At 44.1% G+C, this 26,632-nt stretch overlaps 1 pseudogene; it reads left to right on the top strand.

Annotated features, from left to right (window-relative positions):
- The first annotated feature begins 14,914 nt into the window (after positions 1 to 14,914).
- LOC147659169 (uncharacterized) lies at positions 14,915 to 16,155 on the top strand (annotated as a pseudogene).
- The last annotated feature ends 10,477 nt before the right edge of the window (positions 16,156 to 26,632 follow it).

The raw sequence follows: 26,632 nt of genomic DNA, 5'->3' as shown, positions 1-26,632 counted from the left end.
CAGCCATACGTATACTGACTCACCCATACAGCCTGTTGCAGATGCACCCATGAATACATACACCCAGTGAATCACCTACTCACATGTCCATGCAGGGAGTCATACCCACCCCCAGCCACCAACACAGATACTCAGGCACCCATACAGGTACTCAGACAACCAATCAATAACCCATATAGATACTCATGTAGCTACTCGCCACCCCATGCAGTCAGTTACACACCAACTGACAGACTGATACAGACATTCACACACATTAGTCATTCACCCATGCATTCACTAAGACATGTTTATTCACGCACTTATACAGTCAGTCACGCACCCACTAAATCATCCATTCAGACACTCATACACCCACTAATTCTAACTATATAACGTGGCTGAAACCTATGGCTTTTTCAGGGAATTTCAAAGGTTTTTTAAATGCTAATTCCTAACTATAACGTGTCTGAAACCTATGGTTTTTTCAATGAATTTCAAAGGTTTTGTAAATGATAATTTTTAAATGTATTAATTGTTATATTTTTTATACTAATTTACTGCATTGTTTTAAAGTGTTTATTTTTAGATATTGTATTTTTTTTATGACATTACATATTTTTAATGTAAATCGAAAAAAATATGTTTAAAATATTGTAATTGTAATATTTTTTTTTATTTAATCTTTTTTAATGTATATATATTTTATATAGCAGGCAATGATATCCAATGGAAGGAAATTCAAGTTACTGGTAAGTACAGTTAAATTTACAGGAATAGTAGTGAGCTGAAAGATGCAGCACTGAGATATCTCCTGATAACTGGTTAGTAAATTGGAATTTGTAGTTCGACTGATTTTTGAGGAATTTCTTTAAGTTCCAAAACTCCACACTTGGAAAAATTTCCAAGTGAAACCAGTCAATGTTAGCCTATGGAAGGAAATTCAAGTTACTGTAAGTATGGTTAGAATTACTTATCAGGATCAGTAGTGCGCTCAAAGATGCAGCACTGACGTTTCTTCTGATAACAGGTGAGTAAATTGGAATTCGTAGTTCGGCTGATTTTACAGGAATATTTTGCTCAGTAGTGAAGGACGGGGGTGGGCCTGAGGTGACATGTGCAAGCAAGCCCTGTGGAGCCTTTTAGATTGGGGAATTAATTCCTCTTCAATCCTGAGGTCCCCTGTGAGCCAACTAGCCCACCAGGTACCTCCAGTATGCGCCAGGCAGCTGTGTTGCAGAGAGGTGTTCAGAGGGCATGCCCCCTTTTTACAACACTCTGCAACACAGCTCTGTGGTGCTTACTGGAGATACCTGTTGGACTAGTTGCCCCTAGGGGACCTCTGGATAGAAGAGGAATTAATTCCCCAACTTAAAACGCGCCACAGGGCATGTTTGCATTCACATCACCTCAAGCTCCGTCCCATACCTTCACCACTGTGCAAACACGCCCTGTAGTGTGTTCTAAGTTGGGGGATTAAGTCCCCTTGCATACTGGGGGTCCCTGGGGGCCAACTAGCCCACCAGGAACCTCCAGTATGAGCCAAGGGGCTGCGTTGCAGAGAGGTGTAAACAGGGGCGTGGCCTCATTACACCTCTCTGCAACACAGCCCTCTGGCGTGTTTGCAGAGGTGGAACTAATTCCCCTTGCATACTGGAGGTCCCTGGGGGCCAACTAGCCCACCAGGAAACTCCAGTATGCACCAGGGGGCTGCCTTGCAGAGAGGTGTAATGAGGCCACAACCCTTTTTACACCTCTCTGCAACGCAGCCCCCTGGCGCGTTTGCAGAGGGGGAACTAATTCTCCTTGAATACTGGGGGTCCCTGGGGGGACAAGTTTTCAGGTGCATAGAAGAGTACATGCATACTAAATAGGAGCATGAAGCAGTCCATATACTAAGGCCTACTTTACTACATGAATATTTAGGTACTGACTGGATGATGAGGGTTCTGCAAGCAGTGTCAAGCTGAATGTGCAACTGCTTCACTTTTAGAACAGTGTATAGATAAGCACATACTGCTGTATGGTTCACTACAATACTGAAACAGTGTTTATGCAGTATAGGAGGTCATGCTGAGGGTAGTGTTTTAGGGTTTAGGCTAGTGTAGTGGTGCTTCTATAGTTTAAGGGGTTATGCTGGGGGTAGTGTTTTAGGGTTTAGGGTAGTGCAGTTTTGTTTGGGTAGTTTAGAGGGTCATGATGCGGGTAGTGATTTAGGGTTTAGGGTACTGAAATGGTGTTTGGGTAGTTTAGGGAGTCTTGCTGGGGTAGTGTTTTAGGGTTTATGGTATTGCAGTAGTGTTTGTGTAGTGGTTGGGGATGTGCTGAGGGTAGTGTTGTAGCGTTTACGGCAGTGAAATGGTGTTTGTTTAGTGTAGGGGATCGTGCTTTAGGGCAGTGCAGTGGTGTTTGGGTAGTGGGGGGTCATGTTGGGGGTAGTGTTTTAGGGTAGGGCAGTGGAGTGTGTGTAGTGTTGGGGGTCTTGCTGGGGGTAGATCTAGAGTTTAGGATAGTACAAAGGTGTTTGTGTAGTGTGAGGGGTCATGCTGGAGCAGTCTATTAGGTTTAGGGTAGTGCAGTGGTGTTTGGGTAGTGAAGGGGGTCATGCTGGGGTAGTGTTTTATGGTTTAGGGTAGTGCATTGGTGTTTGTGTAGTGTAGGGGCTCGTGCTGGGGGTAGATTTTGATTTAGGGCAGTGCAGTGGTGTTTGATAGTGTAGGGGGTCATTCTGGGCGTAGTGTTTTAGGGTTTAGGGTAGTGCAGTGGTGCTTGTGTAGTGTAGGGGGTCGTGTTTTAGAGTGTATGGTACGCCCCTCCTCCAACTATCCTTGTAACTCCTGGTCCTGTCACAGTTCCTACTGCCCCTCATTCTTCTCCTCCTTCTTCTTCTTCTTCCTTTTTACAAACCCCTCCCCAAACTATTCCACAAACTCCACCACCTGTTGTACAAAAAAGGTTCAGAAAACACCACCATGTGATGAAAAATGGGAAATTCCAAAGAAAGCATACTCTAGGGATCTCAGATCCTCACTAAATGCATCAGAAAAAACAGGTCTTAGATTCATATGTGGAAGAGTGGTTGAAAGAAGATGTGGTCCAAAAGGACGACATGCTTTCTGCGATTCTTCCCTATTCTCTAACGGCAAAAAGATATCTGATTCAGGAATTAACATGTGCCTTGTTGATAAATATGGAAAAAAGAAATAAAAACACGGGTCCTTAAGGGTATTTACAGAAGTACGACTGAAGGCACCTTTCAAGACAATAATGTACAACTGGCAGTTAGAAAATAATAAGGCACAGGGATAAATTTCTTTAGCAGACTAACAAACAATACCCAATGCGAGAAGCCACTCCTCAATATATACCGCCATGAGGTGATGGCACTAATGACGACCCCCATGACCCAAATGCTAAATGTACTATGTATTTCAGTGGGTTTACACTCCTCGGAAATGGTCAGATGTGTTAGCCCTAAAGGCATTCTTGCCTGAACCCAGAACAAATCCAAGTGGTTATTATGATGAAGTAGGAGCAGCACTGAATTCATCTGTCATGACTTTAGCAGATATTGACATGTTCTTGAGTCTGACCGTGCCACCCAATCTGAGGCATCAGGTCCGGAGACAGGATCATGCCGTTGTGACACATGGGCACATATATCTGAACTCGACCTCAAAAGGAAACCAGGACGGAAACCAGACAAATTAATATTGGACCTCCCTGATAAAATCCTAACATATATGCAGACTATCGTTCCCCGCCAAAAAATACATAGGGCAACGTTGACGGCATGTAAACAAAAAAAGGATGAAGCAGTGACAGACTTATTTACTAGGTTTGAGGAAGTTTTCCATGATTTTAGCGGACAAGATACCTCAACAGACACAGGCAGACACTTATTTGTTGACAAAAAAGTCCAAAATGTATTGCCAGAAATTTCGCAGAAATTAAAATTAGCAGAAAGTGCTTGGGCCACATCAACACCAGTCAGTATTCTGGACATGGCACAGTATTATGAAGGCCAAATTAATGAGGACAAAGACAAGAAAGACTTTAGAACAAAGGGCCTTAAAAATAAAATTCTATTACAACAAGCATACGGTCTTAAGAGAGGAAGAGGTCGGGCAGTAAGTAACTATGACCCCCCCTAAATGTTTCATACAGGACCCAGTGACATTTGATGCTTTGGGATCCAATCAATGTACTTACTGTAAAAAGGAGAGACATTGGTGCTCTGATTGTCCACTGCTCCGCCAAACAGGAAGGGTTCGGGGTATGACTAGGGGTCCCAACAGTAGACCTTCCCCCAGTGACAGAAGAAAAAACTTTGATAACACTGAACACACAAGGACTTACTATGTCAATGGCTTAAATGAAAATACCACAACCAGATATATTTCAACTAGGATAGCGTAGGACAAGAAAATAGATCAGTTGTAATACCGGTAGACCAGTCAGGCCCATATGTAACAGCAGAAATACTGGGACAATTGCAACAATTTCTGGTAGATACCGGGGCTAACCGTAGTGCCATTTCCAAACAATTGATCCCTGGGATGCCCTTGTCTGGCCATAACAATTTATCATTTGGTTTTGCTGGAAAACCAATTCCCAGTCCCGTCAAAGCCACTTGATCTTACCATAGGCCCCTTCACTGCCAAAATGCCATTCCTACTGGCCCCAAACTGTTCTGATAATTTGGTAGGATTAGATTTACTGAAACACTTTCATGCCCGCATATACTGTTCGCCGGACGGTGTATACATAACAATGGGGAAACCAGATAATGCTAAACATATGTCAGTAAGGAAGTACACCATCATTTATCTACAGTATCTACCATCTTCGGTATGGGCTAAATGTGACACTGACGTTGGTGTATTGCAAATTGACCCTGTACATATCCAGGTTAAGTCAAATGCAGACCAGCCAAGAGTTCCCCAATACAAAATCTTCCAGGAAGGTGAAAATGCACTGCTTGATATAATAGAGGACATGACCCTAAAAGGGGTAGTTGAGGAAACCAAAGGTAACTTGTGTAACAGCCCTATTTTACCGATCCTCAAATGTGCTACACCTGACGCACCAGAAAAGGTCTACAGATTTTGTTATTGATTTGCGCAAGAATAATAAAATAGTAATTTAATTCCACAATTTCCTGTAGTTCCAGACATTACAACGTTGCTCACAATGGTCCCACCAACAGCATGTGCATTCTCTGTCATAGACCTAAAAAACACATTATTTTCTATCCCAATAGCACCCTTTAGCAGATATTTGTTTGTATTCTGCCTAAAAGGGAATTCCTATCAATTCTTTTGCTCCTCCCAAGGCTATACAGAAAGCCCAAGTATCTATAGTTAAGAGCTTAAAAGACAAGTTGACACATTACAACTACCACCAGGTGCTGCATTGTTAAAATATGTCAATGACTTACTCATCGCGGCAGATAACACGGAGATTTGCACCAACACCTCTTTGTTGTTACTTCACCATATTGCTGAATTGGGACACAAAGTATCCAGAAACAAATTGCAATTTTGTTGACCACAGGTCACTTACTTAGGTAATAAACAACAAAGGTACCAGAGGGTCTCAAAAAATGTGCCCACTAATAAAGAGAACCAACCGAGAACTCACCCCTACTCACAGGTTATGTCACAGAGAGCTCTCCAAGGATGAGGAAAAATACCCATCAGTCACCATTCGGATCCGCCCTTCATCATTTGGGATTTTATCCGTACCACCCGTCAGAGGTTTTTAGTACTCTCCTCGGAGGTCAACCCGGTGGTAGGGGGTATCCTCAGTGAGTACGAGAGACAACAGTGTGGTATACCACTCGATGTAGGTGAGTGGCAGGAAAAGTGGGACTGGGGTGTGCAGTGCAAAAAGAAGTGTGAAAAAAGAAAAAAACAAGGAAAAGTGTGTTTAAAATTGGTTTAGAAAAAGCACTAGATAAAGATTTATTCCAGTTGTGCTTAACATACCAATGTTAAAAACAATGCGCCTGCCAACTGTCCAGTTATGTAGACAGCCTCAGGTCAATACGGTCGACTAGTTTCAGCAATTTGAGGACAGTGTTGTCCTTGCTTTCATCAGGACCAGAATTAAAATAAACAAGTGCACATGGTCACCTGAATGCTCCGGGTGCCCTTACAGTCTGTGCAAATCCCTGTAAAAAGAAAATTAGGGGGTATAGCTCTCAATAGAAAGATGGGCCAGACAGTAGAACCATTAGCTATGGTTTAAACTAACACACATGTAGTGTTGTTCAGAAAAAGCAGTATCTGATTGCTAACACAGTTTAAAAAAGAACATTTGGAGAAAGATTTATAGTGCCAAATGTTAGTGAGCTCTTACCTTAATCTGTAAGGTTGGCTGGCCTCACCCCACCTGGCAGAGGCTCAGGGGAAAATGAAGCACCGCTCTAGAAAACATGTAGGACACATATTTAAAACATAAACTGCACATGACAGAACAGAGCTCCTCTCAAGCCATTTGCCGAAATAAACATGGTCCTGAAAACCAATCATGGTGGTATCATGCTCAGGAAAGAAGCACCATGTGAACAAATATCCATGGTAAAAAGTGCTCACAAAAGCAGTTGAGTGCGTGGGCTCTCCTTACCTAACCGTCGGTACTCCTGGCCGGCGTCCTGGCCGTCTGGGGAGGTACCGACTGCTGGGGAAGGAGTGTAGATATGCCCTGCACTCATTGGATGAGAGGTCACGTGGGGCGTTCCACGGGCGTCTCTCGATTGGCTCCGGTGCTTGTACAGATAATCAGCCACTCGCTGGTCGATGAAGACAAGTACGAGCCAGATGAATGTAAACAGCTGAGGGCAGGCGGAAGCCTAGGAGAGACTCGCGTCGCTATTGGGCGCGCTGTCATGTGACGCGTGCATAGCGCGTCTCGCGATTGGGTCGAGTCCGCGTGTCACCTGCACTCCTATTGGATGACGACGTTTGTTGTTCATGCCGGGTCTGCCTTAGTAGTCAGGGCAACAATGGTAAACAAAACAGCGAGGGGAAACCCCGACGGGGTATGAACTAGGTTTACATGCTACGCGGTATATAACCACTAAACGGTCTAAGTGACAGGCAGAATAAGCGCTGGTAATTAGGAGCGCTTTCGGGTAAAAGTGTGAAAAATAATGTGCGCTCACGAGGAATTTAAATAGGATGTGAGTGATACACACAAATCGAGCAAAGCTCTTATTCGGTATCAATTATCGGCCTTGTGGTCATATGCCCGATAATGCCTATGTTGGTGATTCACCTAATAATGGAGGGCTAGGAGCGAGGTGTGACTTACTGGAAGGATCTTGTGTGTCTATCTCCCTCTCGTAATGAATCCAGCAAATAGTATTATGCTGAGGTGGGGTGTGCTCACGAGGAGTTAGGATATTAAGAAGACGTGAATGTTACCCCTAAAAACTAGCATGGCTCTTATGAAGTGCCATTCGCTAGTACGGTGTTCACAATCAAGGTAATACATATGATGGTGAGTCTCCCCCAGAAACAGAGGGGATGTGACTAACTCATCGGGTCTTGTGTGTCTATCTCCCTCAGGTTATGAACAGAGCAAACAATACCGCTGTGTTGAGATGACACCGTGTAGTATAAGACTGAAATAAGAAGAAGGTACTGTTGTTACAGAGATGACCAAGGAATGTCGTCATTCAGACCCTCTCTGTGTGTTTTCAATTTGAGGACCCATCTTTGTTCTTTCTTCATTAGATAGCTGGCCACGTCTATAGTGTGTGCGGGTATGAAGGGTTGTTCAAGAACAGTCCATTGGAATTCAGTGGCTAGATGTTTGGCTTTCAAGAAGTGGGCAGTAGGTTTGGTGGCTTGTCTCGCACAACGGATCGTGCTCTTATGTTCAGATATCCGTATGCGGACCTTGCGTGTTGTCATGCCCACGTACTTGTAACCACAAGGGCAAGTGATAAGGTAGATCACGTGGTCACTATTACAATTAGTGAACTTTACTTGCTTCCATGGTCTTGTGGTCAAAGTATCCAGAAACAAATTGCAATTTTGTTGACCACAGGTCACTTACTTAGGTCACCTGTTGTCGAAGGACAGAATCAAGGCAATCATACAGACACCCACTCCCCGCACCCAAAAGGAAGTTTGGGCACTCATTGGCATAACATCATATTGCCTCCAATGGATCCCCAATTTCACCCTTATCATCAAACCTCTCCTCGCCATCACAACTAAAAAGACCCCATTCCCTCTGCCTTGGTCCCCAGACTGTCAGAGTGCATACCAGCAACTAGGGGTTTCCCTCTGTTCCTCCCCCGTCCTTGGTACACCTCATTGCAAAAAGCCATTTTCCCTCTATGTCCATGAACGAGAGGGTTGTGCGCTCTCAGTCCTATGTCAACCACACGGAAATAGACTACGCCCATGCGCATACTTTTTGGCCATACTTGATCCCGTGGCCAGAGCATTTTACTCGTTGTTTGAGAGCAGTGGCTGCAACAGCCATCGCTATCAGACAGACCGCAGGCCTTGTACTAGACCACAGTCTCACGGTCCTTGTTCCGCATGCAGTGGCTATATTGCTCAACCAAACCAAAACACAACATCTCACAAGTGCACGCCTCACTGGTTATGAGTTAACCTTGCTGGCCTGGCACATGTCACACTCAAACATTGCTTGACTTTGAACTCAGCTACTCTGTTACCCTTACCTTCAGAACAACTTAGTGACATACATGACTGCATCTTCACCACAGAAGAACAAACAAAAGGGAGAATAGATCTTACAGACACGCCCTTATCCAATTCTGATGGCGACCTTTATGTAGAATGGTCCTGTTTTAAATTACCGAACGGAACCACTACAGCTGCTTACGCCATCACTACACTACAAACAATCATCGAGACATACAAATACACATACAAATCCGCTCAGGCAGCAGAACTCATTGCACTTCACAGAGCATGCGAAGTGAGTCAGGGCCTTGATGTGAATATTTACTCGTACCGCCAATACGCCTTTGGCGTGGCACATAACATTGGTCGTCTGTGGAAGAAAAGAGGCTTCCTAACTTCCCATGGCACAAAAATACAACATGGCGAGTTAGTCCAAAAATTATTAACAGCACTGACATTACCTAAACATGTAACCATCATCAAATGTAGTGCACACCAGAGAATAGTTGATGACGTGGGTCGAGGAAATGCCTTTACTAATGCCACAGCAAAAGACACTGCGTGCAGTCAGCAGAATAAAGTTTATGTGTTATACTCCCAAGCCGAACAGCAAGCAACTGTACAGAAAGAGGTCAGGGAGATTCAACAGATGGCCACGACGAAAGAGTTAGAACAGTGGGTACAAACGGGGGTATTGGACAGTGAAAATTGCTAGAGAAATGGCCCAGATGGGAAGAAGTGGGTACTACCCAATTCCTACTTACTACCATTTGTAACAATGGCCCATGGCCCATCTCATGTCAGTGCAAAGACTACAGCTGCACTGTTAGAACAGGTGTGGGATAACCCTGATATCAAGATGACAGCAGAACAATACGTTAAACACTGTATGATATGCCTGCAGCACAATCCAGGAAAGAGGTGAAAATCCCAAAAGGATGGTTCTACCCTCTGAGTGCACAAATTGAAGTCTTGAAGATGGAATTCATTGAGCTCGAACAATGCCATAACTTGAAGTATGTTTTGGTCATTGTGTGTGCTTTCAGTAAGTGGGTGGAGGCGTACTCTACAAAAGACAATACTGCGCTCAAAACTGTTAAGACCTTGTTAAAAGAATACTTTCCCAGATTCTGAATTTACCGGATTTTGCAGAGTGATAATGGACCCTATTTCATTTGACGAGTGATCAGATTAAAAACAGACAGCCTAGGCATACATCAGAAGTTTCATGCTGCTAATCATCCCCAATCCGAGGGATTGGTGGAAAGACATAACAAGACTCCGAAGCTCAAATTTGCAAAGATTCAGGCTTCAACGGGCCTCCAGTGGCCATATGCACTGCCCTTAGCTCAAAATGTCCACTCAAGCAGTCATCCACAGCAGGTCCAGCATTACACATTATTAAATCGTGTTTGGCAGACCAATGAATGTGTGGGGTCCACCGCGCCCGAAAAAACTGAAAGAGCTTGAATTTCCTATTTTGATAGATTATGTGAAGGAACTGACAGACAACCTCTCTTTAATTAACCAACAGGTACACGAGTCATTGCCAGATAAATCGGAGGGTCCAGGACACTTACTTCGGCCTGGAGATTGGGTTGTTACCAATAACTTCTAACATGCAAAGAACCTGGAACCCAGATGGAAAGGGCCTGAACAAATCCTATTTGTCACCTGAACAGCAGTCCGATATGATATGATAAGGTGCATCTTCACCCCAGCCCAAATGGTTGATATGTAATGCCCAGGATTGTGCAAGGACCCACTGCTTGGCAAAAGTGTGATTAACTGCTTTATGAACAAGGTAAGAGGACGGTAATATCACATTTTCCCCTGGTGGGACTTTCTGCACAAACTCATGTGGCTCATCTTTTTAAGCCAAAAGAATGTACTAGTCAAATGTTAAGTTCTCCCAAAGGAAACTTTAATGGTACAGGGCATATCACTCTTAATTTGAAGCTGCAAATGATTCAATCTGCCTGGAGAACTAACTCTCTGATCTGGTGTTTCCACCTGAACAAACACATCAGTTGCTCTCGCCACTAGAAACTCTTGAAGAGTCTGGTGAACTATTATGAACTGTGCTGCGCTGTTTGGCAGAGTCAGAGCCCACTCCATTGTTCAGAAGCAGAATCCTCAATGTGTGTGGCATATTTAAGTGCAATATGAGTGTGAGAAAGTCATCATGTTTGCCCTGATCACCCTATTATATTGCTTTGTACTGGTGGTAACTGACTCTGACTGTGCCCTGTGCTCTGCTTACCAGGGTCAGTGTGATGAGTATAAGGGTATGCAAATTAGGTATAATTATAATTGGTACTAACAGCCTAGCTGTCGGTTCCCAGTATGTAATAGGGCATGTAGGCTTTGAACGGAAATGTTCTCCAAAGGGTGAAGGACAGTTTGGGATGAGCACAGACTGGCCCCCACATACTGCACCCCAAGCCACAATTAGATTGAGCAGGGGTACGAAGGGGTGTGTTAATGAAACTTAGCCATGCCAGTGGGTTGCCTTAGCCTAATCTAACCATCAAGGAGAGACATTCTCCATTCTTGATTTTATGAAAATACTGTTTGCTGGGACAAGAATATGCCACACTTTGGAGGAAGTAGTCATAACTTAGGGTGACACCCTGAATCTCATTGGTCAGGGATGCCCCCCTTCTTGGCACATAGGAACAGTGAATCAATAGAGGAAAGCTGTCTAGCTCCTTAGATTTTCTGCCTGAAACTACAAGGAGGAGAAGGACTAAACTGTTGGAATATGGATCTGCACCTAAAAGATGGCACCTGCTGCACAATCTGGTACTGCCGCCCTAAGGACTTTGCCTTAAGGATTAAGGAGTAGACTCACTGCAAGCTGCAGGTTAACAGAGCTCACCTGCATCATCTCCACCTAGAGTCTTCATCATGGAGTGCGCCCAAAGGACTTTTAAGTATTTTACCAGATGCATTGTGGGAAGTGTAGTCCAGACATCTCTCAGACCATCTAGGTGATTCCAGAACTTTGGATTTGCATTCTGCACTCTTTATACCCTCAAGAGGAAGCTCAGTAAGAAGTTCCAGGAACTTTCTTGGTAAAATGCTCCACAAGGGGACCGACTCAATGTCAATATTCAAGCCGGCTACCTTCAACCATGACCAGGCCTGGAATTCAGGTTCATCCTGCTGAAAGCTCTGGAGCTCCAGGCTTCCAGGATTTGACTGAGGCCTCATGGAGAACAATCCGATAATGTCTCATCAAAATGGCAACTGCTCGATGTTGAGAGATAAATCCTTCAGAAAAGATTCTAAGTCTGAAGTTAAAATTTTGAACCAGGGCTCCTGCTTAGTGTATCCAACCAGGGTTCCATTGTGGTCCGCCTCAAACTTTGTACTGGTCAAGTACAACCTGATGTCCCAAAGTTTCGCTATATGTTTTTAAGCACTAGAAAGATTTTATCCTTTTAAAATTCATATCTCAGGTTCCCTACATTGAATGTTTGTAATTTTGGTGTCTATTTGTGCATGAATATATGATATATGTTTATACAATGGAGTTGTTTTTTTTATTGTGTATTGTATGTTGTGTCTTACTTATTCAGTGTATTGGTGTTTTTAAATTCTTTACACATCTGTCTCCTAAGTTAAGCCTGCTTGCTGATTGCCAGATATCAAGGGTTGAGCAAGGGAATAATTTATTGAAACTCTAATTGAAACTTTTATTGTGTTTATGGCCTTATTACTAATGATACTTTCTTCTTTTTGAATTAAGGTTTATCTTGTGAAAGTTTTTCTTCCTTTTTTATAGAGATGCTAAAAGAGCATTGTGAGTCTTTCTTCAGCTTCACGTACCCCTCCAACTGTGCTCTGATTGTCGTCTTCTCTGTGAGTGTTTTTCGAATGATTCCTGATAGAAATGAGAAGAATATGTCTCAATATATTGATACTGATCTGGCTGTAATTTCACGGTTCTGCAAGTTGTAGCACTTTTCAGAGGATTCCTGCAGAGGAGATCCACCCTGAGCTTTAACTTATTTTTCTTGTTATCCAGTTGAGCGGAGTGGTAGTCTCTGTCGTTGCGGGGAACGAGAGGTCGTTTTTGTGGTACGCTGGCCCCATGACATGTAGGGCTTTGTAGGCATGTGTGAGGAGCTTGGAGGTGCTCCTTTTGTTAAATGGGAGCCAGTGGAGGTCTTTCAGGTGGATGCAGCGGGGGACGTTGAGGATGAGTCTGGCGGAGGCATTCTTGATGTTTTGCAGTTTCTCAAGGAGTTTCTGGGTGATGCCGGCATAGAGTGCGTTACTGTAGTTGAGTCTGCTGCTGATGAGTGCGTGGGTGACTGTCTTTCTGGACTCAGTCGGGATCCACTTGAAGATATTTCAGAGCAGGCATAGCATGTGGAAGCAGGATGACAAGAAGGTGTTGATCTGGCTGTTCATGGTGAGCGAGGAGTCCAAGATGATGCCAAGATTTCTTGTGCATAACAAACTGTGTCATACATATGTATAACCTATCCAGACCTGCTATTGTTAGTGCTGCTATTTGTGGATATGGGCTGTAGCTGGCCAAGGCTGGCCATGTGGCCATGTTGCCCGTCATTGCCGAGGGGAACCAGTCTGAAGTGTGCTAATGGATGTGGTAAGACTCATCCAAAGGTCAGCGCTCAGTGCGGCCGGACCAGTCGCACTGCCCTAAAGCTGGCCCGGTCCCTGTTACCATCACAGGTTAGGTGCTAGGAAATGACAAATAAATTAGTGCTACCAACTGCTTCTATACTTGATACGTTATATTTGAAAAACGTATTCTGTAAAGAATGGTGATTTAAAAAATTAGAATGGCAACAAAAAAAACAGATAGGAATGGTCGTAGTAACAAAGGCCCACATGCATCAAGCATTTTTGGAGTCGGTAACGGTGCGACTCCTTAAAATCAGCCGTTTGCGATTCCAAAAATGCTTTTTTGAATGCATCAAGCAATTTTAGAAATCGCAACATTTTTGCGATTTCTAAAATTGCGATTGCTTTTAAGAAATCGCAAATTTGCGATTTATTAAAAGCAATGCATGATTACTTTTTAAATTGCGAATTCGCAATTAGAGGGATAAATTTACAGAGTAGTTGAACCACTCGGTAAATTTGCAAAAAGTGTAAATAACGCAGAAAATGCATCTTTTTAAATAGAGGCAAGATGGCGGTGGCTCCCTAGACCGCTGTGAGACGCCCTCTGACCAGTGCCTCATTCTATGGGCTAGGAGGTGTTCAGCAGAAATGGGACCGGCATAGCGGAAAGAGACGCTATACAGAGCAAGTTTGAAAATCGCGTGGTGAATACTAAAGAAACACGAAGATATCATTACATGTGGGGCAGTTGATACAAATAATGCATGGAACCTACCCGGCAGGAATAGCTGATTCATCATCTTTAACAGGGTGGTCCTGCTCATATCTGCATCTGGTGGCCTCGGTTCTCGGTTTTGCGGTGCTGAGACTCTTTTTGCGGCTCCAAACATGCAAGGAACTTGCCACTGACCAGGGCGAAGGCAGTAAAATACAGAGGCAATCTACCATCGCTTCAGGGACGGACTCTGTTGGCCTCACTGAACAGATGGCCCCGAAAAATGCAGCGGCGGTCGCAGCCGCCTCCAAAACTCGAGCGGCTAAACAAGCTCTCCGCGACCTCAAGCTGGCAGCAAGACGCGCTGGTGGCTCTTTGACAGATGAAGCTATCGGCCCCGATGGTGCACAATTGCAGACACATCAGAAGCATTCTAAGGCGGCAAAAACACCTACCACACCGGGCCCGGGCCCCTCGGTGGTAGATCTACTCCGAAAAATGCCTGCCGGTCCCGCTCCTGCAGTGGTTGCTCCCTCCCCCTTCGCTCACGAACGCAACAAGTGGGACGCTGATTGCAGCAGCTCCCGCGGCTCCCGCAGCTCTCACCAGTGTGGATTCGCCGTCGGTTCCTCCTGCAGCCTCGGCCTCTGGAGCGGGTGCCTCAACAGAAGCTGACCCAGCCGTGCTGACACAGGGGACTGCAAACATCCGGAAGGATGGGGCGCCAAAGGACATACCAGGAGTGCTTGGTACAGTAACATTTCCAGCAAAGCCAATAACGCAAGCAACGCCAGCAGATGGGCATGGGCCAGCTCAGGGAGATCAGGAACCGATCCAGAAGGAAGGTAGGCCTGCAGCTGAATCGCACCAAGCACAGGCTACTGCTACACCCACCCTCCCTAATACCATATCTTCTTTGAGCCTCAATACCACAGCACTAAGTCCAATGCAGCCCCAGACTAGTATTTCGCCTCCTGAAGAAACTTTCTCTCCTAGCCTGATTAATGAGGATGCCAACTCTCTGCAGCATCTAGACAACGAGCAGGTTTTAGCGGCCCCTCCATTCGATCTTAAGGGGGGGACGGGCATAGCTTCGGATACAGACAAGGAACCATCTGAGTTTTTTACCATCTCTGAGGGGCTTGCGAATCCCAGATGGTCTCATGACCTGGATACAGACTCGGACTCCTACTCCTACTCTGATATTCATACTGGCTCTAACATTAGCTCACAGGACAGCGACCCTGACGCTGCCTTAGGCGAATCCAGAGATGGGAGGCATACAGTGTTAAGAAAGAAAAGGAGCCATCATGGCGCCGCTGGATTACTTTGGGACCACTCTCCAGCAATAGCTTCTAGCTCGCAGGATCCCCCCTCTAGAGTCCATATCGAAGGTACTCCCTCTCTTGAGCAGCAAAATGCCACTCTAACATCTGTTATGGACACGGTGCTTCAAGCGATAGCTTCCCATAGAGAACAGACTTCAAAGGATGGGCGTAGGGCTCAACAAGCACTACACAAGGTTCAAGGCGTAGTGCGTAAACTCTCCAAGTCAGTTGCAGCCTCTAACACAAGATTGATCGATATGGAGGATCGCATAGTAATAATGAAGCCAAAGCCACTGTCGTTAAGGAGCAAGTAGAGGCTCATGATGCAGAACTTAAGGACGTTAGATGGAAACTGGAGGAAATGGAAAATCGTATGCGACGCAATAACCTCCGAATACTGGGTATTCCAGAAAAGATTGAGGGTGACAATATACACGTATTTGTGATCCAGCTATTCAAGGATACATTTCCAGAGTTGGCCACATGGAACTGGGAGCTAGAAGTCCAACGTGTCCACAGAACACCGTTTACACTAAGGGCTTCAATCTCGCAGGGCAAATATCCTAGGGCGATCTTAGTATATTTTGGAAATTTTCTTCTCCGCCAAGCTATCTCTGAGAAAGCAAGACCAGATGCCCATCGGACTAGAGGTGATATCTCATACTTTGTTAGGCCTGATTTCTGCCACACTACAGTGGAGCGGAGGTGGCGGCTCCGTCAACTGATCAAGCCCTTTCTGGAGAAAAAGACTCAGGTTTATCTGAATAATCCAGCCACGCTAAAAGTTATCTATAAGGGCCAAGCCAAGTTCTTCACCTCGGAAATCAAAGCAAAGGAATTCCTAGACAGTTTGACCTAAAGCCGCATCTAATCATCTCTCTATGACACTGGGTCTTGCTGTGCAAAACTTGGTGGAAATTAACCCAACCGACTGATATACAAGTGTAGGATCTAGAAATCCATTTGATTGCGGGAATAGCTGCAAAAGTATCTATAGTGGTAGTACATATATGATATTTCCTAACTGGTTTGGGGACTATTTTGTCTCTTAGATTCAGAGGTAGTTGGCGCCTCATCTGTACTGATTGTTTCTGGTAGGGTCTTTAATGCTCTCTATAGGGCCCTATATGAGGTTCCATTTTCTTTTTATTTTTTATATTTGTTTTCATTTGTTTTGCACCTCTTTCTTAGCCCAGCTAAGGGTTGTTAGAAGATATAAGATTTATATGTGTGGCACTGGGTAGGGGTGTCTCTCCATCACAACAGACTCTTGTTAGAGTCTAAATGCCTCATTGGGTGGCATGTGGGGGGAGGGGACTGGGGAGGGGGCAGTGGGAAAGGGGGTGAAGGGGGGGGGGGAAATGTATAAAAATGAGCAAATTCATTCGAAAATTAAAATATATGCAAAGATTCTACTTTGATTGGTGCCAGTGTGGCAGAAAGCAAAGAACCAGTATAAAATACAAGGCTAGCTGTTGCTTATGTGATCAGGGTATTAAAACCGGGATAGGCTTTCATCATGTCAAATGGGGAGAATGAGCCTTTGTACGTGGAATGTGGCAGGCCTCAATGATAGAAGCAAAAGGGCCCAGTTATTTCAACTAACACGTCAGAACCCAGTAGATATACTGTGCCTGCAAGAAACACACAACGCAGATGCTGACATAGAATTACTTAAATTACCTGGGTATAACCTTATGGTAACCACATCCCAATCATCTAAAACTAGAGGAGTAGCTATTTTAGCTAAACCTATAATGGGTAAGCATGGGTGGAAAATCCGTTTCGCTCGCGGATTTTGCGGATTTTCGGTAAATTCGCAATCCGCGAGATTCGCGAATCTCCCACAAAATCCGCAAATCCGCGAGCAGCGGATTTTGCTCGCACTGTTCGCGTGAGTTGGCGGCTTCCCAGTACAACTTCGCGCCCCGCGAATAAGTGCAAAATTGCAGAAATACGATCTTAGCAAAACTGAAACTACTTACCAGGTTCAAAAGTTCAGGCACATCATTAGTAGCCATTTCCTGTAGTGCTTCCTGAGGGGCCCCTCCAGAGTTCAGTTGCCAGTTGCAACTATTATGTGACCCTGCTCTGAACCTCAGAATAGTTACACATATGCCACAAAGGTCCTGAATTACAGCTAAGGGAGACAAGCAGGAGCCAGGCTGGAAGTTCAAATCCATTAATCAGCCCCTAATTCATTATTGTCAGTTGGGGCAGGGCAGGTGTTGTAACTAATTTTGCAACAATGAAAGCACTTAGCAAGTGCAAAAGAGCACTAATCAGGAAGCACTAAGGAAGCAGGTGCCAGCTAAAAAAATATTCTGTGACACATTAATTAGCCCCAAATTAATTCAGGTCACTTGAGGCAGGGAAGGTGTGCTTGCGTTGCCACAATAATGTACACTGACTGGACAACCAGAGGGTGCTGTGATGAAACAGAGGGTGGCATGGGTGGGCCAGAGGGTGGCATGAGTAGTCAGAGAGTGGCAGTGGTGACAGAGAGTGGCAGTGATGAAGAAGAGTGTCCCAAACAGGCTGGACACGTAGAAACAACAAGTTCGCGAAACTTGCGACCCGACAGGTAAGTTCGCAATTTGCGAAATCGTACAAAACCCTCGCGAACTGGCAGAAACCCGCGCAAACACAAAAAAAAATCCGCAAATTCGCGAGAATTCGCTGATTTTGCGGATTGCGAGTTCGCAAATCCGCAAAATTCGCGAACGCGAGATTCGCAAAATTCGCCCATGCTTAATAATGGGTCACCCGACTCGCAGATTGGCTGATAAATATGGTAGATGGGCCATAGTTCAGTTAAAACTCGGCCTCACGATATGTGCAATATATGGCTCAAACCTCGATGATCCTACTATTTTTCAGGAGCTAGAAATTGAATTGGCCTCCTGGACAGGCCCTCTTATTTTTTGTGGGGATTTTAATATTGACGTAGGATTGCTCATCGATAACCGATTGTCTTTAAGCTATAAAGGGCACAAACCAAAGGTATTTAATGCACTAAGGCAGCTGATGGAAAGTCATAACTTATTGGATGTGTGGGATCTGTCCGGAAAAAATGCTGATGGTTACACGTATTTTTCTCATCCCCACAACAAATATGTTCGAATTGACTACGTTATGTCATCTTTAGAGGGTTTGGCTATCATTGATATAATTAAATCCCCCAAAACAATCTCGGACCATAATGCACTTACCTTCATCTTTGACACTGCTAAAATGGTAAAATCAAAGACCCAATGGACCTTTGATAGAAGACTTTTGGTCAATCAGGAATACATAACACACATTAAATTATGGGTTCAGGGTTTCTTTGATTGCAATCGGTTTAGTGCTTCAAGAACAACTGTCTGGGACTGTTTTAAAGCGGCATTAAGGGAAGAAACTATCTCATTTGTAGCTAATAAAAGGAAGAAGGAGGATAATATCAATGTACAGCTCATGCAAGAACTCTCCGATCTTGAGACCCATCATGCCACTCAGATAGGTCAGGGTGACTCAACCTCAGAAACCCTCAAAAAAATACTGATTCTAAAGAATGAAATTAATAATTCTTTAATCCAGAAAGCCGCCGAAACCTATCAGGCAAATAAAACCAAGCTATACGAATCAGGGGGAAATGTTGGTAGGCAGCTAGCACTACGAACACGCCAAAAACAATCATACAGTAACATAAAGATGATTGAATTTGAGGGTAAGGAATACTCTTCCACGCAGGATATTGTAAATGTATTCCAAAAATACTATCAGAAACTTTATCACAATGATGTTTCATACTCTGATGCTGATATTACAACATTCTTGATCAGCTGGCTCCCAGATCAAGACTCAAACACTATGATTGATGATAGGGTCAAAGCAAATCTGGACTGAGAAATCACGGTCACGGAGGTAGAGATTGCCTTATCCGTACTCGCCAATGGTAAAGCGGCGGGTCCAGATAAAATTCCTCTGGATTTATATAAAATCCTAGGTAATCAAATAATACCCTTTCTACTGGATTTGTTTCTCAGAGTACAGTACCACTCAACTCCACCCGACTCCTGGAAACAAACGAACATAGTAATTTTCCACAAAAAGGGAAAACCATCTCATCTCCCCTCATCATATAGGCCGATATCCTTGATAAACTCTGACTCAAAGCTTTACGCCAAAATACTGGCTAATCGGCTGAGCGGGGTCATCGAACATCTCGTATCCCCTTGGCAACACGGCTTTATTCCCGGGAAGGGCACTACAGATCATACCCGGAGAGCCATTACCCTTTTTGATATCATGGGGCCACGGGGGGCGAGATGTCGATGATCCTCCTCGATGCCGAAAAGGCTTTCGATCGTGTATCATGGCAGTTTCTCTGGAACATCTTGGAACGTAAGAATTTTGGAAACAACTTTATCAAAGCCATTAAAGCCATATATACCAGCCCCAGGGCAAACATCTCTATATGCAGTGCTGAGTCGGAGTTTATTGAGGTACAAAGAGGCACAAGGCAGGGGTGTCCATGCTCCCCGATATTATTTGCCTTGTACATAGACCCCCTTAGTCAGAAGCTTTTTTTGACACCCTCAATTCAACCAGTTAATGTAGGCTCATATTCCACCAAAGTCATGGCATACGCCGATGATGTTGCCGTCATAACCACCAATCCTGCCGATGCAATTCTGGAAATCGAAATAGTTACCCAGGCCTTTGGCACTTACTCAGGATATTCCCTAAATAGGGATAAAACTATGGTACTTGCTACTAAAAATATTCAATATGAAAGCCCTCTTAAGGCTAAAGAGGCTACATATTTAGGTGTATGCCTCTATTTTGAGGTGGATAAAATTAGTCATCTGAATTACACCCCCCTTATTGATAAAATTAAAAATGACCTTAAAAGAATCGATAACCTACACCTATCTATAGTCGGAAGGGCAAACTACATAAAAAAGAATATTTTTCCAGTGATTCTCTACCTTTTTAGAGCAATTCCGTTGCTGGCTGGAGCAAACTTCATTAAGACCATCGATTCTACCATCTCTAAATTTATGTGGAGCTATGGTAGGATAAGAAGAGCCCTCACTCTGATGTCGTTACCTCAAGACAGAGGAGGACTAGCTATTCCTAACCTAAAACTATATCTATGGGCAACATTAATTCAATCCATGGATCCCCTACTGACTGGTAAAAAAATTACCTCATTACCTCCAGATCCATACATTCCTTCGATTTACGAACTCAGCCTTGGTGATAAGTGTAAAGGGCTATTTTTAAGGCAAGTAGAGTCCTCGCATTATAAAAAAATTAAACTGAAGACAGTTCTAGATGCATGGGCTGTGTGGAAAGCCATTTCTAAATATCTATCTATTCCCACTTTTACAAAATATACCCCTTTGTGGAACAGCAAGATTATCTCCCCCTCTCTTAATGATACTACCTCGCAAAGGTGGGAGCGTCTAGGTATGAACACAGTCGGTGACTTTTTAGGACATAGTATCCCCACCTCTTTTGAATCTTTCCAAGAAAAATATTCTATTCCCGCCTGTGACTTTCTCAAATATTATCAAATATTGTCGAGTATCCGTAACGTTATACCAACAATTTTATTGGATAATTTGCTGCTTTTTGAGGTTATAGGTGAAAAATCTACAAGAATAGGGGCTCTTTATCAGATGTTGATGGTAAAAACCCCTGACGATCTTGAGCGAACCGAACAATCTTGGGCCGTAAAACTAGCAAACCCCAATGTTGATATTGATCTTTCAATTGCTCTTTCGGCAAAATACTTTATAGCCTCCAACTTAAAAGCACAATACTACAGAGTCATATATAACTTATACTACACACCGGCAAAATTATTTGCTTGGGGTCTCCGGGCCGACGATAACTGCCCAAGATGCAAACAGGCGTCCAGGTTCGTGGGACAAGATGTTGTCTCTTGGTACGGAATCAGTGGGTATCACTTACTATGAACGAGGGTGTTTATTCCCCTGAGGAAGGCAAAGCGAGTACACACCTATTTTGGCATTTTCAATCAGTACTGACAAAAATTCTGCTGTATAGACATATTTGGTATTTACAATAACTTAGGAAAAATTGCACGTATGTGGATTTCAAAAGACAAGTCATAGGGCATTGACAAAGTTATGGGCTGTTAGTTCAAGTATCTATAGTCAAAACCGTACATTCACTTAACAACTGCTCCCATACATGGGAAACTCTTAGATTAAAAACATATATCAACTCAAACGTTTGGTCACAGAATTAAATTTTATTACACATTGCACAATGTAAAAAACATATTAAAAAGATTTATCCATAAATAAGATCATCACAATGTTAAAAAGTCAAAGAATCACAGGGTCGACGCGGCGTTTCGGCTTTTTTCTAGTATGCCTTCATCAGGACAGATTCTTGTTTATCCAAATGGATCTGATTATCCATGTGGTTTGAACTGTATGGTTCTACCAGAAGTCCTTTTTGGTGATATGGACCTCGGTGCTTTGCTTCGCTAATATTCGCAAAGTTGCTCAAAGTTATGGGTGAGTTTAATTTCCACTCCTTTAACTTATGCTTGTATTCCAAGTGGTATGAAAGTTTACCTTGATGGGGCTATGTATCTGCCGTGTATTTAACTGCCAGGAGGAGCCACCGTTCTGTAATTTAGGTACCGGGTTCCCGTGGGAACTGGAGAAAATTAATAATGGACCTCAACCTCTTTCAATTAGGTAAGGTTAATTTCGTTGACATCTTCATCTGTCATTAGTTGATATCCGTGATTTGTTTGTCGGCCTCCTTGCTCCTTGTTCCCTGACAGTCCTTTCCTTCGATCACCGCACGGCGTTCTGTTATAAATGACCAGACCGTGCGTTGTACTAGCCTAAATAGTGCTTGATTTGGCGCCAAACTCACCCATAACTTTGAGCAACTTTGCGAATATTAGCGAAGCAAAGCACCGAGGTCCATATCACCAAAAAGGACTTCTGGTAGAACCATACAGTTCAAACCACATGGATAATCAGATCCATTTGGATAAACAAGAATCTGTCCTGATGAAGGCATACTAGAAAAAAGCCGAAACGCCGCGTCGACCCTGTGATTCTTTGACTTTTTAACATTGTGATGATCTTATTTATGGATAAATCTTTTTAATATGTTTTTTACATTGTGCAATGTGTAATAAAATTTAATTGTGTGACCAAACGTTTGAGTTGATATATGTTTTTAATCTAAGAGTTTCCCATGTATGGGAGCAGTTGTTAAGTGAATGTACGGTTTTGACTATAGATACTTGAACTAACAGCCCATAACTTTGTCAATGCCCTATGACTTGTCTTTTGAAATCCACATACGTGCAATTTTTCCTAAGTTATTGTAAATACCAAATATGTCTATACAGCAGAATTTTTGTCAGTACTGATTGAAAATGCCAAAATAGGTGTGTACTCGCTTTGCCTTCCTCAGGGGAATAAACACCCTCGTTCATAGTAAGTGATACCCACTGATTCCGTACCAAGAGACAACATCTTGTCCCACGAACCTGGACGCCTGTTCTTTCTTTAATGACATTTTCCCCACCGTCCTCTACTACGTAGAGTGGGGTCCTCCTTATTGTTTTCCCAAGATGCAAACAACCATTGGCCAATTTATTACATATGTTTCCTGAATGCTCGGAACTGGCATTGTTAAAGGTAAGTATGAGCTTAAAATCCGTTCCGCTCGCGGATTTTGCGAATTTTCGGTAAATTCGTGATCCGCGAACTCCCGCGAATTTACCGAGAATTCGCAAATCCGCGAGCGGCGGATCCGGGGGCAAAAGTTGAAGCCTGGCCTGTTGTAACTATTTTACGATGGCGCCGGCAAGCTGCCAGCGCCATCCTAAAATAGTTACTAAGTTAGCTTCAACAGGAAGCTCTAATGGATAAAATAAAGCAGGTGCTCAATTTTATCTATTAGAGCTTCCTGTTGAAGCTAATTTAGTAACTATTTTAGGATGGCGCTGGCAGCTTGCCGGCGCCATCGTAAAATAGTTATAACAGGCCAGGCTGGTGTGCTGTCTTTTCCCAAATGTACTGTGGAAAATCAGCTGTGATGCTGGATAGAGGCTTTTGCATCCGTGACTTTCACGAGCGCAATACCTGTGCTGTTCTTGTGACCAGGGGCTTCTTTCTCTTCATCTGCTGAACTGATCTTTCTCTGACCTTTTATGCACACAAGAGGCATGTGAACTCGCATGGAAGCCCCGCACGTTTGGCCCCACCCACACACTCACGGTTTGCACCGTCTTCCCGCCATTCACCCACTATGATGGACAGCTCACTCAAGGGACCCCTGCGCCCTTCGGGGCGATTGCATAGTAACACACACATGGTCGCTCGAAATAGTTGATGCTCAAATTCAGTGATTCATTCATTAGCCCAAAAACAATCGTGAGCGTCGTCGAGGCTGGACATTTGTGCCTTCTTCCCAACTCTACCGTGGAAAATCAGCTGTGATGCTGTATAGAGGCCATTGCATCCTTGACTTTCACGAGCACAATACCCGTGCTGTTCTTGTGACCAGGGGCTTCTTTCTCTTCATCTGCTGAACTGATCTTTCTCTGACCTTTTATGCACACAAGAGGCATGTGCACTCGCATGGAATCCCCGCCCCAAATCCGCGGATCCGCAAATCCACAAAATCTGCGGATTTTGCGGATCCACGATCCGCAAATCCGCAAAATCCGCGGATCGTGGATCCGCAAAATCCGCCCATGCTTAGTTAAAGGCCATGATACTGGAGTTTTGGGCCAAGGTCTTCGGACATCAGATAAGAGACTCATTAACTCTGTATATATTAGGCCACGATGACTCTTTGGGTCATAATAGTGAGGAACAAGCGGTTGTTTTTCTGGGCTATGCCGTTTTTCGTATCATTCTGGCTGCTCGATGGAAAGATCCGGAACCCCCTACTTTTCGGATGTGGCTAAGTCGACTCCTCGCAATCTATAAACAAGAAATTGCAATATATGCTACTAGAGGTAGAAAAGCAAGAGCAGTTGGAGCACAGATTTGGGATCCTATCTCTAGGTGGTATACTAATGAGAGGGGACACTTAGATTCTGTCATTGACTAAATAATTTGATATTTTTTCTGCTTACCTGGCTTCTTTCTTTCTATTTTGTTAGGTTGTATTCTTTTTTCCTTTTTTTTCTTTTCTTTTTTTTAATAAAATATACCTGCTTGCGTTTTTTTTCTTTTTCTCATATTCTTCTCTTTGTCTATTGCTATTATGCCATTGTTATGTTATGTTAATCTGCTCCATCCATCCCAATCCGGATTCCGTCCTAATTTTAGCACGGAAACGGCGTTGTTGGAGGTCTCGGAGATCATCAGGGAGACCTTGGATGTTGGTGGCAAGGCCATGCTAGTCATGTTGGACCTGTCGGCAGCCTTTGACACCGTCCCCCATGAGGCGCTCCTCGCCAGGCTTTATGACATCGGCCTTAGGGGGACGGTGCTCAAATGGTTCACATCTTTCCTTGAAGGCCGCCGCCAGACGATCTGGGTTTCCCAGAGCTCCGCCGAGATGCCGCCATTGGGAGTCGGGGTTCCACAGGGTTCTGTGTTGAGCCCATCGTTGTTCAACATCTTCATGACCCCTCTGGCGGCGGCGGTGGAGGCGTATGGGGCCCAGATCGCGTCCTACGCCGACGACACGCAACTCCTCTTCACGTGCGGTAAAGACCAGGCATGGGACGGAGAGAATATTCGGGGCTGTCTGGGAATGGTCTTCGACTGGTTCCAGCAGAACAGTCTGAAAGCCAACTCCAGTAAGTCGGAGGTCTTATTTTTTGGCTGTGCCACCGACCCTGAGTGGCGGCAATGGTGGCCATCTGACATGTGTCCTCCCGCACAATCATCATTGGTTGCTAAAAACCTTGGTGTCAAGCTGGACAACAAGCTTTCATTGAGAACTCATGTCCTCGGCCTGGCCGGCACCTGTTTCGGCATTTTAAAGATGCTCCGCAAGTTCCTTCCATTGCTGTCTGTGGAGCACAGGCAGATCACTGTGCAAGCGCTTATTGGATCCAGGTTGGATTACGCCAATGCCCTCTTTCTTGGCCTCCCTGACTATCTGGTCCAGCGCCTGTAGGTGGCACAAAACTCTGCTGCCCGCGCCATCTTTGGCCTACATAGGCGAGCACGCGCTTCTGGGTTGCTGCAGACGCTCCATTGGCTGCCCATCCAGAAACGGATTATGTTCAAATCTTTGACGCTGATGCACAAAGCATTGCATGGCTCAGGCGCCGGGTACCTGCAGCAGAGGCTGGCGTTTTATCGTCCAGCCCGCTCACTCCGGTCTGAATCTCTCTTCACGGCTGTGGTTCCGCGTGTGAGGAAGGCCCGCACCGGGGGGCGCTCTTTCAGCTTCAAGGCACCCCAGTTGTGGAATTCGCTCCCACTGGCGCTACGCAGCACCTCCAATCTGCTTCAGTTCAGGAAGAGCCTGAAGACCTGGCTTTTTAATCTCTAATTTTTTTCTGGTGGGCCTTTTCTCTTTCCCGTCTATCTGTTTCTCCTTGTTATGTTGTTATACACTGAGCTGCCTGTGGAAAGCGCCGGGACACTCTTTTAGAGTAGCCGTGCGCTATATAAACCTACTATAACATAACATAACATATGTTTCTGTACTATTCCTGTTACTCAGGTTATGATATGAAATGATACATTTTGTATTTTTCTTTTTTTTCTTTCCGGGAATGTGTATTTTGTCTGAATTTGCCAAATAAAAAAATAAAAAATTTTAAAAAAAAGATAACGGGTGCCCTCTAATACCCGGACAACCTAAGTCTGGTCTACCCCCTCTCAAACCTATAAAAAAAATAAAAAAAAAGAAAATGCATTTTTAAAACATTCATGTTACGGACACACATGTCCTTAGGACCTGTGTGTGTGCAACATGATGCGAAAAATACATTTCAGGGGTGCATAGGGGGGTCATTTAGACCCCACTCTCCACCCTTGAAATGGATTGATGATTTGCGATTTCAAATTGCGAATTCGCAATTCCCATTCATTCCTATGGGCATTTTGGCCCATAGGAAGGAATGGGAATTGCGAATTCGCAATGTGAAAATCGCATTTTTTATGCGATTCGGTAAAAATAGCGATTTTTACCGAATTGCATAAAAAAGGAAAAAATAATCATGCATAGGCTTTTGCGATTTCTAAATTGCGAATCGCTATTTTTCGCAATTTAGAAATCGCAAAAGCCGATATTGATGCATGTGGGCCAAAGTGCTCAGTGACTATGGTCAGGTGAGGATCATGTTACTGCTAGTTTTAAAGGGTATCATC

This window comes from Lissotriton vulgaris, unplaced genomic scaffold (assembly GCF_964263255.1).
Source record: "Lissotriton vulgaris unplaced genomic scaffold, aLisVul1.2 SCAFFOLD_13040, whole genome shotgun sequence".
NCBI lineage: Eukaryota > Metazoa > Chordata > Amphibia > Caudata > Salamandridae > Lissotriton > Lissotriton vulgaris.
The sequence above is the reverse complement of the archived record's forward strand: the minus strand, read 5'-3'. Positions and strand labels throughout refer to the sequence as shown.